Genomic DNA, 15,850 nt, shown 5'->3' with positions numbered 1-15,850 from the left:
ACTCGCAACTTTACAATGTTTTCTACAAGATTACGACGGTTTCATGCGCTTTCACATTAGATATTGTAGTTCCCGACTTGTAATGTTGAAAAACACTACATCTCACTAAGTGACATTGTTTAATGCGGTTTTACGACGGTTGATATCTCAACCTAACCTAACATTCGCACTTGTATCTAAATACGCTCAATTACACTGTTTCGTTCACAATTACGATATTTGCTTGACCTCACAGTTTCTCACCAACCTATTACAGTACAGAACGCTGTATCTCGCTAAATGACATCGTTCTTTAAGGTTTCACGATACTTGCATGCGCTTTAACGAGAATATCAGAATAAAGCAGTTTCGCACTTGTAACGGTACAACACGCAGTATTTGGCTTGTTCATGCCGTTTTGTGTGCTTTCACAACATTTTACCTATCGCAGTTTCGTACTCGCAATAAAACAACACTATCTCGTTAGATGACGTCGTTTTTGGTGGTTTCACGACGCTACCTAGCTTCAACTAACATAACTCAACCTAACATAACCTTCGCACTTCTATCGTTAGAAAACGTTTTACTCGCTACTTTACATTGCTTTCTACAACATTACGACGGTTTCAAGCGCTTTCACATTAGATATCGCAGTTCCCAACTTGTAAAGGTGAAAAACACTGCATCTCACTAAGTGACATTGTTTATTTCGGTTTTACGACGGTTCATACCTTAACCTAACGTAACCTAACCTAACCTAACCCAACCTAACCTAACGTAACCTAACCTAACCTAACCTAACCAAACCTAACCTAACGTAACCTAACCTAACCTAACCTAACCTAACCTAACCTAACGACGTTTGCAAGCGCTTTCACATTAGATATCGCAGTTCCCAACTTGTAACGGTGAAAAACACTGCATCTCACTAAGTGACATTGTTTAATGCGGTTTTACGACGGTTCATATCTTAACCTAACCTAACATTCGTACTTGTATTGAAAAACGCTCTATTACACTGTTTCGTTCACAATTACGATATTTGCATAACCTCACAGTTTTTCACCAACATATTGCAGTACAGAACGCTGTATCTCGCTAAATGACATTGTTCTTTAAGGTTTCACGATGCTTGCATGCGCTTTAACGAGAATATCACAATATAGCAGTTTCGCACTTGTAACGGTAGAACACGCAGTATTTGGCTTGTTCATGCCGTTTTGTGTGCATTCACAACATTTCACCTATCGCAGTTCAATACTCGCAATAAAACAACACTATCTCGTTAGATGACGTCGTTTTTGGTAGTTTCACGACGCTACATAGCTTAAACTAACATAACTCAAGCTAACCTTCGCACTTCTATCGTTAGAAAACGTTTTACTCGCAACTTTACAATGTTTTCTACAAGATTACGACGGTTTCATGCGCTTTCACATTAGATAGCGTAGTTCCCGACTTGTAATGTTGAAAAACACTACATCTCACTAAGTGACATTGTTTAATGCGGTTTTACGACGGTTGATATCTCAACCTAACCTAACATTCGCACTTGTATCTAAATACGCTCAATTACACTGTTTCGTTCACAATTACGATATTTGCTTGACCTCACAGTTTCTCACCAACCTATTACAGTACAGAACGCTGTATCTCGCTAAATGACATCGTTCTTTAAGGTTTCACGATACTTGCATGCGCTTTAACGAGAATATCAGAATAAAGCAGTTTCGCACTTGTAACGGCACAAGACGCAGTATCTGGCTAGTTCATGCCATTTTGTGTGCTTTCCCAATATTTCACCTATCGCAGTTTCGTACTCGCAATAAAACAACACTATCTCGTTAGATGACATCGTTTTTGGTGGTTTTCTGACGCTACCTAGCTCAAACTAACCGAACCTTCGCACTTCTATCGTTAGAAAACGTTTTATTCGCTACTTTACAATGTTTTCTACAAGATTACGACGGTTTCATGCGCTTTCACATTAGATATCGCAGTTCCCGACTTGTAATGGTGAAAAACACAGCATCTCACTAAGTGACATTGTTTAATGCGGTTTTAGCGCGGTTCATATCTTAACCTAACCTAACCTTACCTAAACCAACCTAACCTAACCTAACCAAACCTTACCTAACATACCCTAACCTAACCTAACCCAACCTAACCTAACCAAACCTAACCTAACCTAACCTAACCTAACGTAACCTAACCTAACCTAACCTAACCTAACCTAACCTAACCTAACGACGTTTGCAAGCGCTTTCACATTAGATATCGCAGTTCCCGACTTGTAATGGTGAAAAACACTGCATCTCACTAAGTGACATTGTTTAATGCGGTTTTACGACGGTTCATATCTTAACCTAACCTAACATTCGCACTTGTATTAAAAAACGCTCTATTACACTGTTTCGTTCACAATTAGGATATTTGCATAACCTCACAGTTTTTCACCAACTTATTGCAGTACAGAACGCTGTATCTCGCTAAATGACATCGTTCTTTAAGATTTCACGATGCTTGCATGCGCTTTAACGAGAATATCACAACATAGCAGTTTCGCACTTGTAACGGTACAACACGCAGTATTTGGCTTGTTCATGCCGTTTTGTGTGCTTTCACAACATTTCACCTATCGCAGTTTCGTACTCGCAATAAAAGAACACTATCTCGTTAGATGACGTTGTTTTTGGTAGTTTCACGACGCTACCTAGCTTAAACTAACATAACTCAACCTAACATGACCTTCGCACTTCTATCGTTAGAAAACGTTTTACTCGCTACTTTACATTGCTTTCTACAACATTACGACGGTTTCAAGCGCTTTCACATTAGATATCACAGTTCCCAACTTGTAAAGGTGAAAAACACTGCATCTCACTAAGTGACATTGTTTAATGCGGTTTTACGACGGTTCATACCTTAACCTAACCTAACCTAACCTAACCTAACCTTACCTAACCTAACCTAACCTAACCCAACCCAACCCAACCTAACCTAACCTAACCTAACCTAAACTAACCTAACCCAACCTAACCTAACCTAACCTAACCCAACCCAACCTAACCCAACCCAACCCAACCTAACCTAACCTAACCTAACCTAATCTAACCTAACTTAACCTAACCTAACCTAACCTAACCTAACCTATTCTAACGTAACCTAACCTTACCTGACCTAACCTAACCTAACGTAACCTAACGTAACCTAACCTAACCTAACATAACCTAACGTAACCTAGCCTAACCTAACCCAACCTAACCCAACCCAACCCAACCCAACAACACCCAACCCAACCTAACCTAACCTAACCTTACCTAACCTAACCAAATTATCCTTACCTAACCTAACCTAACCTAACGTAACCTAACCTAACCTAACGTAACCTAACCTAACCTAACCTGACCTAACCAAACCTAACCTAACCTAACCTAACCTAACCCAACTCAACCCAACCTAACCTAATCTAACCTAACCTAACCTAACCTAACCTAACCTAACCAAACCTAACCTAACCTAACCTAACCTAACCTAACCTAACGACGGTTGCAAGCGCTTTCACATTAAATATCGCAGTTCCCCACTTTTAATGGTGAAAAACACTGCATCTCAGTAATTGACATTGTTTAATGTGGTTTTACGACGGTTCATATCTTAACCTAACCTAACATTCGCACTTGTATCTAAAAACGCTCTATTACACTGTTTTGTTAACAATTACGATATTTGCATAACCTCACAGTTTTTCACCAACTTATTGCAGTACAGAACGCTGTATCTCGCTAAATGACATTGTTCTTTAAGGTTTCACGATGCTTGCATGCGCTTTAACGAGAATATCACAATATAGCAGTTTCGCAATTGTAACGGTAGAACACGCAGTATTCGGCTTGTTCATGCCGTTTTGTGTGCTTTCACAACATTTCACCTATCGCAGTTTAATACTCGCTATCTAACAACACTATCTCGTTAGATGACGTCGTTTTTGGTAGTTTCACGACGCTACCTAGCTTAAACTAACCTAACCAAACCTAACCTTCGCACTTCTATCGTTAGAAAACGTTTTACTCGCCACTTTACAATGTTTTCTACAAGATTACGACGGTTTCATGCGCTTTCACATTAGATATCGTAGTTCCCGACTTGTAAAGGTGAAAAACACTGCATCTCACAAAGTGACATTGTTTAATGCGGTTTTACGACGGTTCATATCTTAACGTAACCCAACAATCGCGCATGTATCTCAAAAAAACGCTCTATTACACTGTTTCGTTCACAATTACGATATTTGCATGACCTCACAGTTTTTCACCAACTTATTACAGTACAGAACGCTGTCTCTCGCTAAATGACATCATTCTTTAAGGTTTCACGATGCTTGCATGCGCTTTAACGAGAATATCACAACATAGCAGTTTCGCACTTGTAACGGTACAACACGCAGTATTTGGCTTGTTCATGCCGTTTTGTGTGCTTTCACAACATTTCACCTATCGCAGTTTCGTACTCGCAATAAAACAACACTATCTCGTTAGATGACGTCGTTTTTGGTAGTTTCACGACGCTACCTAGCTTAAACTAACCTAACCTTCGCACTTCTATCGTTAGAAAACGTTTTATTCGCTGCTTTACAATGTTTTCTACAAGATTACGACGGTTTCAAGCGCTTTCACATTAGATATCGCAGTTCCCGACTTGTAAAGGTGAAAAACACTGCATCTCACTAAGTGACATTGTGTAACGCGGATTTACGACGGTTCATACCTTAACCTAACGTAACCTAACCTAACCTTACCTAACCTAACCTAACCTAACCTAACCCAACCCAACCTAACCTAACCTAACCTAACCTAAACTAACCGAACCGAACCTAACCTAACCTAACCTAACCTAACCCAACCTAACCCAACCCAACCCAACCTAACCTAACCTAAGCTAACCTAACCTAACCTAACCAAACCTAACCTAACCTAACCTAACCTAAGCTATTCTAACGTAACCTAACCTTACCTGATCTAACCCAACCTAACGTAACCTAACCTAACCTAACCTAACCTAACGTAACCTAACCTAACCTAACCAAACCTAACCCAACCCAACCCAACCCAACAACACCCACCCCAACCTAACCTACCCTAACCTAACCTTACCTAACCTAACCAAATTATCCTTACCTAACCTAACCAAATTATCCTTACCTAACCTAACCTAACCTAACCTAACGTAACCTAACCTAACCTAACCTAACCCAACGTAACCTAACCTAACCTAACCTAACCCAACTCAACCCAACCTAACCTAATCTAACCTAACCTAACCTAACCAAACCTAACCTAACCTAACCTAACCTAACCTAACCTAAGCTAACCTAACCTAACGACGGTTTCATGCGCTTTCCTATTAGACATCGTAGTTCCCGACTTGTAATGTTGAAAAACACTACATCTCACTAAGTGACATTGTTTAATGCGGTTTTACGACGGTTGATATCTCAACCTAACCTAACATTCGCACTTGTATCTAATTACGCTCAATTACACTGTTTCGTTCACAATTACGATATTTGCATGACCTCACAGTTTTTCACCAAATTATTGCAGTACAGAACGCTGTATCTCGCTAAATGACATTGTTCTTTAAGGTTTCACGATCCTTGCATGCGCTTTACCGAGAATGTCACAACATAGCAGTTTCGCACTTGTAACGGTAAAACACGCAGTATTTGGCTTGTTCATGCCGTTTTGTGTGCTTTCACAACATTTTACCTATCGCAGTTTCGTACTCGCATTAAAACAACACTATCTCGTTAGATGACGTCGTTTTTGGTGGTTTCACGACGCTACCTAGCTTAAACTAACATAATTCAACCTAACATAACCTTCGCACTTCTATCGTTAGAAAACGTTTTATTCGCTACTTTACAATGCTCTCTACAACATTACGACGGTTTCATGCACTTTCACATTAGATATCGCAGTTCCCGACTTGTAATGGTGAAAAAACCTGCATCTCACAAAGTGACATTGTTCAATGCGGTTTTACGACGGTTCATATCTTAACCTAACCTAACATTCGCGCTTGTATCTCAAAACGCTCTATTACCCTGTTTCGTTCACAATTACGATATTTGCATGACCTCACAGTTTTTCACCAACTTATCACAGTACAGAACGCTGTCTCTCGCTAAATGACATCATTCTTTATGGTTTCACGATGCTTGCATGCGCTTTAACGAGAATATCACAACATAGCAGTTTCGCACTTGTAACGGTACAACACGCAGTATTTGGCTTGTTCATGACGTTTTGTGTGCTTTCACAACATTTCACCTATCGCAGTTTCGTACTCGCAATAAAACAACACTATCTCGTTAGATGACGTCGTTTTTGCTGGTTTCACGACGCTACCTAGCTTAAACTAACATAACTCAACCTAACATAACCTTCGGACTTCTATCGTTAGAAAACGTTTTACTCGCTACTTTACATTGCTTTCTACAACATTACGACGGTTTCAAGCGCTTTTACATTAGATATCGCAGTTCCCAACTTGTAAAGGTGAAAAACACTGCATCTCACAAAGTGACATTGTTTAATGCGGTTTTACGACGGTTCATATCTTAACGTAACCCAACATTCGCGCATGTATCTCAAAAAAACGCTCTATTACACTGTTTCGTTCACAATTACGATATTTGCATGACCTCACAGTTTTTCACCAACTTATTACAGTACAGAACGCTGTCTCTCGCTAAATGACATCATTCTTTAAGGTTTCACGATGCTTGCATGCGCTTTAACGAGAATATCACAACATAGCAGTTTCGCACTTGTAACGGTACAACACGCAGTATTTGGCTTGTTCATGCCGTTTTGTGTGCTTTCACAACATTTCACCTATCGCAGTTTCGTACTCGCAATAAAACAACACTATCTCGTTAGATGACGTCGTTTTTGGTAGTTTCACGACGCTACCTAGCTTAAACTAACCTAACCTTCGCACTTCTATCGTTAGAAAACGTTTTATTCGCTGCTTTACAATGTTTTCTACAAGATTACGACGGTTTCATGCGCTTTCACATTAGATATCGCAGTTCCCGACTTGTAATGGTGAAAAACACAGCATCTCACTAAGTGACATTGTTAATTGCGGTTTTAGCGCGGTTCATATCTTAACCTAACCTAACCTAACCTAACCCAACCTAACCTAACCTTACTTAACCCAACCTAACCCAACCTAACCTAACCTAACCTAACCAAACCTTACCTAACATAACCTAACCTAACCTAACCTAACCTAACCAAACCTAACCTAACCTAACCTAACGTAACCTAACCTAACCTAACCTAACCTAATGACGTTTGCAAGCGCTTTCCCATTAGATATCGCAGTTCCCGACTTGTATTGGTGAAAAACACTGCATCTCACTAAGTGACATTGTTTAATGCGGTTTTACGACGGTTCATACCTTAACCTAACCTAACCTAACCTAACCTAACCTTACCTAACCTAACCTAACCTAACCCAACCCAACCCAACCTAACCTAACCTAACCTAACCTAAACTAACCTAACCCAACCTAACCTAACCTAACCTAACCCAACCCAACCTAACCCAACCCAACCCAACCTAACCTAACCTAACCTAACCTAATCTAACCTAACTTAACCTAACCTAACCTAACCTAACCTAACCTATTCTAACGTAACCTAACCTTACCTGACCTAACCTAACCTAACGTAACCTAACCTAACCTAACATAACCTAACGTAACCTAACCTAACCTAACCCAACCTAACCCAACCCAACCCAACCCAACAACACCCAACCCAACCTAACCTAACCTAACCTTACCTAACCTAACCAAATTATCCTTACCTAACCTAACCTAACCTAACGTAACCTAACCTAACCTAACGTAACCTAACCTAACCTAACCTGACCTAACCCAACCTAACCTAACCTAACCTAACCTAACCCAACTCAACCCAACCTAACCTAATCTAACCTAACCTAACCTAACCTAACCTAACCAAACCTAACCTAACCTAACCTAACCTAACGACGGTTGCAAGCGCTTTCACATTAAATATCGCAGTTCCCCACTTTTAATGGCGAAAAACACTGCATCTCAGTAATTGACATTGTTTAATGTGGTTTTACGACGGTTCATATCTTAGCCTAACCTAACATTCGCACTTGTATCTAAAAATGCTCTATTACACTGTTTTGTTAACAATTACGATATTTGCATAACCTCACAGTTTTTCACCAACTTATTGCAGTACAGAACGCTGTATCTCGCTAAATGACATTGTTCTTTAAGGTTTCACGATGCTTGCATGCGCTTTAACGAGAATATCACAATATAGCAGTTTCGCAATTGTAACGGTAGAACACGCAGTATTCGGCTTGTTCATGCCGTTTTGTGTGCTTTCACAACATTTCACCTATCGCAGTTTAATACTCGCTATCTAACAACACTATCTCGTTAGATGACGTCGTTTTTGGTAGTTTCACGACGCTACCTAGCTTAAACTAACCTAACCAAACCTAACCTTCGCACTTCTATCGTTAGAAAACGTTTTACTCGCCACTTTACAATGTTTTCTACAAGATTACGACGGTTTCATGCGCTTTCACATTAGATATCGTAGTTCCCGACTTGTAATGTTGAAAAACACTATATCTCACTAAGTGACATTGTTTAATGCGGTTTTACGACGGTTGATATGTCAACCTAACATAACATTCGCACTTGTATCTAAAGACGCTCAATTACACTGTTTCGTTCACAATTACGATATTTGCTTGACCTCACAGTTTCTCACCAACGTATTACAGTACAGAACGCTGTATCTCGCTAAATGACATCGTTCTTTAAGGTTTCACGATACTTGCATGCGCTTTACCGAGAATGTCACAACATAGCACTTTCGCACTTTTAACTTTACAACACGCAGTATTTGGCTTGTTCATGCCGTTTTGTGTGCTTTCACAACATTTTACCTATCGCAGTTTCGTACTCGCAATAAAACAACACTATCTCGTTAGATGACGTCGTTTTTGGTGGTTTCACGACGCTACCTAGCCTAAACTAACATAACTCAACCTAATATAACCTTCGCACTTCTATCGTTAGAAAACGTTTCACTCGCTACTTTACATTGCTTTCTACAACATTACGACGGTTTCAAGCGCTTTCACATTAGATATCGCAGTTCCCGACTTGTGAAGGTGAAAAACACTGCATCTCACTAAGTGACATTGTGTAACGGGGATTTACGACGGTTCATACCTTAACCTAACGTAACCTAACCTAACCTTACCTAACCTAACCTAACCTAACCTAACCCAACCCAACCTAACCTAACCTAACCTAACCTAAACTAACCGAACCGAACCTAACCTAACCTAACCTAACCTAACCCAACCTAACCCAACCCAACCCAACCTAACCTAACCTAAGCTAACCTAACCTAACCTAACCAAACCTAACCTAACCTAACCTAACCTAACCTAACCTAAGCTATTCTAACGTAACCTAACCTTACCTGATCTAACCCAACCTAACGTAACCTAACCTAACCTAACCTAACCTAACCTAACGTAACCTAACCTAACCTAACCAAACCTAACCCAACCCAACCCAACCCAACAACACCCACCCCAACCTAACCTACCCTAACCTAACCTTACCTAACCTAACCAAATTATCCTTACCTAACCTAACCAAATTATCTTTACCTAACCTAACCTAACCTAACGTAACCTAACCTAACCTAACCCAACGTAACCTAACCTAACCTAACCTAACCCAACTCAACCCAACCTAACCTAATCTAACCTAACCTAACCTAACCAAACCTAACCTAACCTAACCTAACCTAACCTAACCTAAGCTAACCTAACCTAACGACGGTTTCATGCGCTTTCCTATTAGATATCGTAGTTCCCGACTTGTAATGTTGAAAAACACTACATCTCACTAAGTGACATTCTTTAATGCGGTTTTACGACGGTTGATATCTCAACCTAACCTAACATTCGCACTTGTATCTAATTACGCTCAATTACCCTGTTTCGTTCACAATTACGATATTTGCATGACCTCACAGTTTTTCACCAACTTATCACAGTACAGAACGCTGTCTCTCGCTAAATGACATCATTCTTTATGGTTTCACGATGCTTGCATGCGCTTTAACGAGAATATCACAACATAGCAGTTTCGCACTTGTAACGGTACAAGACGCAGTATTTGGCTTGTTCATGACGTTTTGTGTGCTTTCACAACATTTCACCTATCGCAGTTTCGTACTCGAAATAAAACAACACTATCTCGTTAGATGACGTCGTTTTTGGTGGTTTCACGACGCTACCTAGCTTAAACTAACATAACTCAACCTAACATAACCTTCGGACTTCTATCGTTAGAAAACGTTTTACTCGCTACTTTACATTGCTTTCTACAACATTACGACGGTTTCAAGCGCTTTCACATTAGATATCGCAGTTCCCAACTTGTAAAGGTGAAAAACACTGCATCTCACAAAGTGACATTGTTTAATGCGGTTTTACGACGGTTCATATCTTAACGTAACCCAACATTCGCGCATGTATCTCAAAAAAACGCTCTATTACACTGTTTCGTTCACAATTACGATATTTGCATGACCTCACAGTTTTTCACCAACTTATTACAGTACAGAACGCTGTCTCTCGCTAAATGACATCATTCTTTAAGGTTTCACGATGCTTGCATGCGCTTTAACGAGAATATCACAACATAGCAGTTTCGCACTTGTAACGGTACAACACGCAGTATTTGGCTTGTTCATGCCGTTTTGTGTGCTTTCACAACATTTCACCTATCGCAGTTTCGTACTCGCAATAAAACAACACTATCTCGTTAGATGACGTCGTTTTTGGTAGTTTCACGACGCTACCTAGCTTAAACTAACCTAACCTTCGCACTTCTATCGTTAGAAAACGTTTTATTCGCTGCTTTACAATGTTTTCTACAAGATTACGACGGTTTCATGCGCTTTCACATTAGATATCGCAGTTCCCGACTTGTAATGGTGAAAAACACAGCATCTCACTAAGTGACATTGTTTAATGCGGTTTTAGCGCGGTTCATATCTTAACCTAACCTAACCTAACCTAACCCAACCTAACCTAACCTTACTTAACCCAACCTAACCCAACCTAACCTAACCTAACCTAACCTAACCAAACCTTACCTAACATAACCTAACCTAACCTAACCTAACCTAACCAAACCTAACCTAACCTAACCTAACGTAACCTAACCTAACCTAACCTAACCTAACCTAACGACGTTTGCAAGCGCTTTCCCATTAGATATCGCAGTTCCCGACTTGTAATGGTGAAAAACACTGCATCTCACTAAGTGACATTGTTTAATGCGGTTTTACGACGGTTCATATCTTAACCTAACTTATGATTCGCACTTGTATTGAAAAACGCTCTATTACACTGTTTCGTTCACAATTACGATATTTGCATAAGCTCACAGTTTTTCACCAACTTATTGCAGTACAGAACGCTGTATCTCGCTAAATGACATCGTTCTTTAAGGTTTCACGATGCTTGCATGCGCTTTAACGAGAATATCACATTATCGCAGTTTCGCACTTGTAACGGTACAACACGCAGTATCTGGCTTGTTCATGCCGTTTTGTGTACTTTCACAACATTTCACCTATTGCAGTTTCGTACATGCAATAAAACAACACTATCTCGTTAGATGACGTCCTTTTTGGTGGTCTCACGACGCTACATAACTTAAACTAACATAACTCAACCTAATATAACCTTCGCACTTCTATCGTTAGAAAATGTTTTACTCGCTACTTTACATTGCTTTCTACAACATTACGATGGTTTCAAGCGCTTTCACATTAGATATCACAGTTCCCAACTTGTAAAGGTGAAAAACACTGCATCTCACTAAGTGACATTGTTTAATGCGGTTTTACGACGGTTCATACCTTAACCTAACCTAACCTAACCTAACCTTACCTAACCTAACCTAACCCAACCCAACCCAACCTAACCTAACCTAACCTAACCTAACCCAACCTAACCCAACCCAACCCAACCTAACCTAACCTAAGCTAACCTAACCAAACCTAACCTAACCTAACTTAACCTAACCTAACGTAACCTAACCTAACCTATTCTAACGTAACCTAACCTTACCTGACCTAACCTAACCTAACGTAACCTAACCTAACCTAACATAACCTAACGTAACCTAACCTAACCTAACCTAACGTAACCTAACCTAACCTAACCCAACCTAACCCAACCCAACCCAACCCAACAACACCCAACCCAACCTAACCTAACCTAACCTAACCTTACCTAACCTAACCAAATTATCCTTACCTAACCTAACCTAACCTAACGTAACCTAACCTAACCTAACGTAACCTAACCTAACCTAACCCAACCTAACCTAACCTAACCTAACCTAACCCAACTCAACCCAACCTAACCTAATCTAACCTAACCTAACCTAACCTAACCAAACCTAACCTAACCTAACCTAACCTAACCTAACCTAATCTAACGATGGTTGCAAGCGCTTTCACAATAAATATCGCAGTTCCCCACTTTTAATGGTGAAAAACACTGCATCTCAGTAATTGACATTGTTTAATGCGGTTTTACGACGGTTCATATCTTAACCTAACCTAACATTCGCACTTGTATCTAAAAACGCTCTATTACACTGTTTTGTTCACAATTACGATATTTGCATAACCTCACAGTTTTTCACCAACTTATTGCAGTACAGAACGCTGTATCTCGCTAAATGACATTGTTCTTTAAGGTTTCACGATGCTTGCATGCGCTTTAACGAGAATATCACAATATAGCAGTTTCGCACTTGTAACGGTAGAACACGCAGTATTTGGCTTGTTCATGCCGTTTTGTGTGCTTTCACAACATTTCACCTATCGCAGTTTAATACTCGCTATAAAACAACACTATCTCGTTAGATGACGTCGTATTTGGTAGTTTCACGACGCTACCTAGCTTAAACTAACCTAACCTAACCTAACCTTCGCACTTCTATCGTTTGAAAACGTTTTACTCGCCACTTTACAATGTTTTCTACAAGATTACGACGGTTTCATGCGCTTTCACATTAGATATCGTAGTTCCCGACTTGTAATGTTGAAAAACACTACATCTCACTAAGTGACATTGTTTAATGCGGTTTTACGACGGTTGATATGTCAACCTAACCTAACATTCGCACTTGTATCTAAAGACGCTCAATTACACTGTTTCGTTCACAATTACGATATTTGCTTGACCTCACAGTTTCTCACCAACTTATTACAGTACAGAACGCTGTATCTCGCTAAATGACATCGTTCTTTGAGGTTTCACGATACTTGCATGCGCTTTACCGAGAATGTCACAACATAGCAGTTTCGCACTTGTAACGGTACAACACGCAGTATTTGGCTTGTTCATGCCGTTTTGTGTGCTTTCACAACATTTTACCTATCGCAGTTTCGTACTCGCAATAAAACAACACTATCTCGTTAGATGACGTCGTTTTTGGTGGTTTCACGACGCTACCTAGCTTAAACTAACATAACTCAACCTAACATAACCTTCGCACTTCTATCGTTAGAAAACGTTTTACTCGCTACTTTACATTGCTTTCTACAACATTACGACGGTTTCAAGCGCTTTCACATTAGATATCGCAGTTCCCAACTTGTAAAGGTGAAAAACACTGCATCTCACTAAGTGACATTGTTTATTGCGGTTTTACGACGGTTCATACCTTAACCTAACGTAACCTAACCTAACCTAACCCAACCTAACCTAACATAACCTAACCTAACCTAACCTAACCAAACCTAACCTAACGTAACCTAACCTAACCTAACCTAACCTAACCTAACCTAACGACGTTTGCAAGCGCTTTCACATTAGATATCGCAGTTCCCAACTTGTAATGGTGAAAAACGCTGCATCTCACTAAGTGACATTGTTTAATGCGGTTTTACGACGGTTCATATCTTAACCTAACCTAACATTCGTACTTGTATTGAAAAACGCTCTATTACACTGTTTCGTTCACAATTACGATATTTGCATAACCTCACAGTTTTTCACCAACATATTGCAGTACAGAACGCTGTATCTCGCTAAATGACATTGTTCTTTAAGGTTTCACGATGCTTGCATGCGCTTTAACGAGAATATCACAATATAGCAGTTTCGCACTTGTAACGGTAGAACACGCAGTATTTGGCTTGTTCATGCCGTTTTGTGTGCATTCACAACATTTCCCCTATCGCAGATTAATACTCGCAATAAAACAACACTATCTCGTTAGATGACGTCGTTTTTGGTAGTTTCACGACGCTACATAGCTTAAACTAACATAACTCAAGCTAACCTTCGCACTTCTATCGTTAGAAAACGTTTTACTCGCAACTTTACAATGTTTTCTACAAGATTACGACGGTTTCATGCGCTTTCACATTAGATATCGTAGTTCCCGACTTGTAATGTTGAAAAACACTACATCTCACTAAGTGACATTGTTTAATGCGGTTTTACGACGGTTGATATCTCAACCTAACCTAACATTCGCACTTGTATCTAAATACGCTCAATTACACTGTTTCGTTCACAATTACGATATTTGCTTGACCTCACAGTTTCTCACCAACTTATTACAGTACAGAACGCTGTATCTCGCTAAATGACATCGTTCTTTAAGGTTTGACGATACTTGCATGCGCTTTAACGAGAATATCAGAATAAAGCAGTTTCGCACTTGTAACGGCACAAGACGCAGTATCTGGCTAGTTCATGCCATTTTGTGTGCTTTCCCAATATTTCACCCATCGCAGTTTCGTACTCGCAATAAAACAACACTATCTCGTTAGATGACATCGTTTTTGGTGGATTCACGACGCTACCTAGCTCAAACTAACCGAACCTTCGCACTTCTATCGTTAGAAAACGTTTTATTCGCTACTTTACAATGTTTTCTACAAGATTACGACGGTTTCATGCGCTTTCACATTAAATATCGCAGTACCGACTTGTGATGGTGAAAAACACAGCATCTCACTAAGTGACATTGTTTAATGCGGTTTTAGCGCGGTTCATATCTTAACCTAACCTAACCTTACCTAAACCAACCTAACCTAACCTAACCTAACCAAACCTTACCTAACATACCCTAACCTAACCTAACCTAACCTAACCTAACCAAACCTAACCTAACCTAACCTAACCTAACCTAACCTACCCTAACCTAACCTAACCTAACCTAACCTAACCTAACGACGTTTGCAAGCGCTTTCACATTAGATATCGCAGTTCCCGACTTGTAATGGTGAAAAACACTGCATCTCACTAAGTGACATTGTTTAATGCGGTTTTACGACGGTTCATATCTTAACCTAACCTAACATTCGCACTTGTATTAAAAAACGCTCTATTACACTGTTTCGTTCACAATTAGGATATTTGCATAACCTCACAGTTTTTCACCAACTTATTGCAGTACAGAACGCTGTATCTCGCTAAATGACATCGTTCTTTAAGATTTCACGATGCTTGCATGCGCTTTAACGAGAATATCACAACATAGCAGTTTCGCACTTGTAACGGTACAACACGCAGTATTTGGCTTGTTCATGCCGTTTTGTGTGCTTTCACAACATTTCACCTATCGCAGTTTCGTACTCGCAATAAAACAACACTATCTCGTTAGATGACGTTGTTTTTGGTAGTTTCACGACGCTACCTAGCTTAAACTAACATAACTCAACCTAACATGACCTTCGCACTT

Source organism: Rhipicephalus microplus, unplaced genomic scaffold (genome assembly GCF_043290135.1).
Source record: "Rhipicephalus microplus isolate Deutch F79 unplaced genomic scaffold, USDA_Rmic scaffold_36, whole genome shotgun sequence".
NCBI lineage: Eukaryota > Metazoa > Arthropoda > Arachnida > Ixodida > Ixodidae > Rhipicephalus > Rhipicephalus microplus.
Note: the sequence above shows the minus strand (reverse complement) of the source record.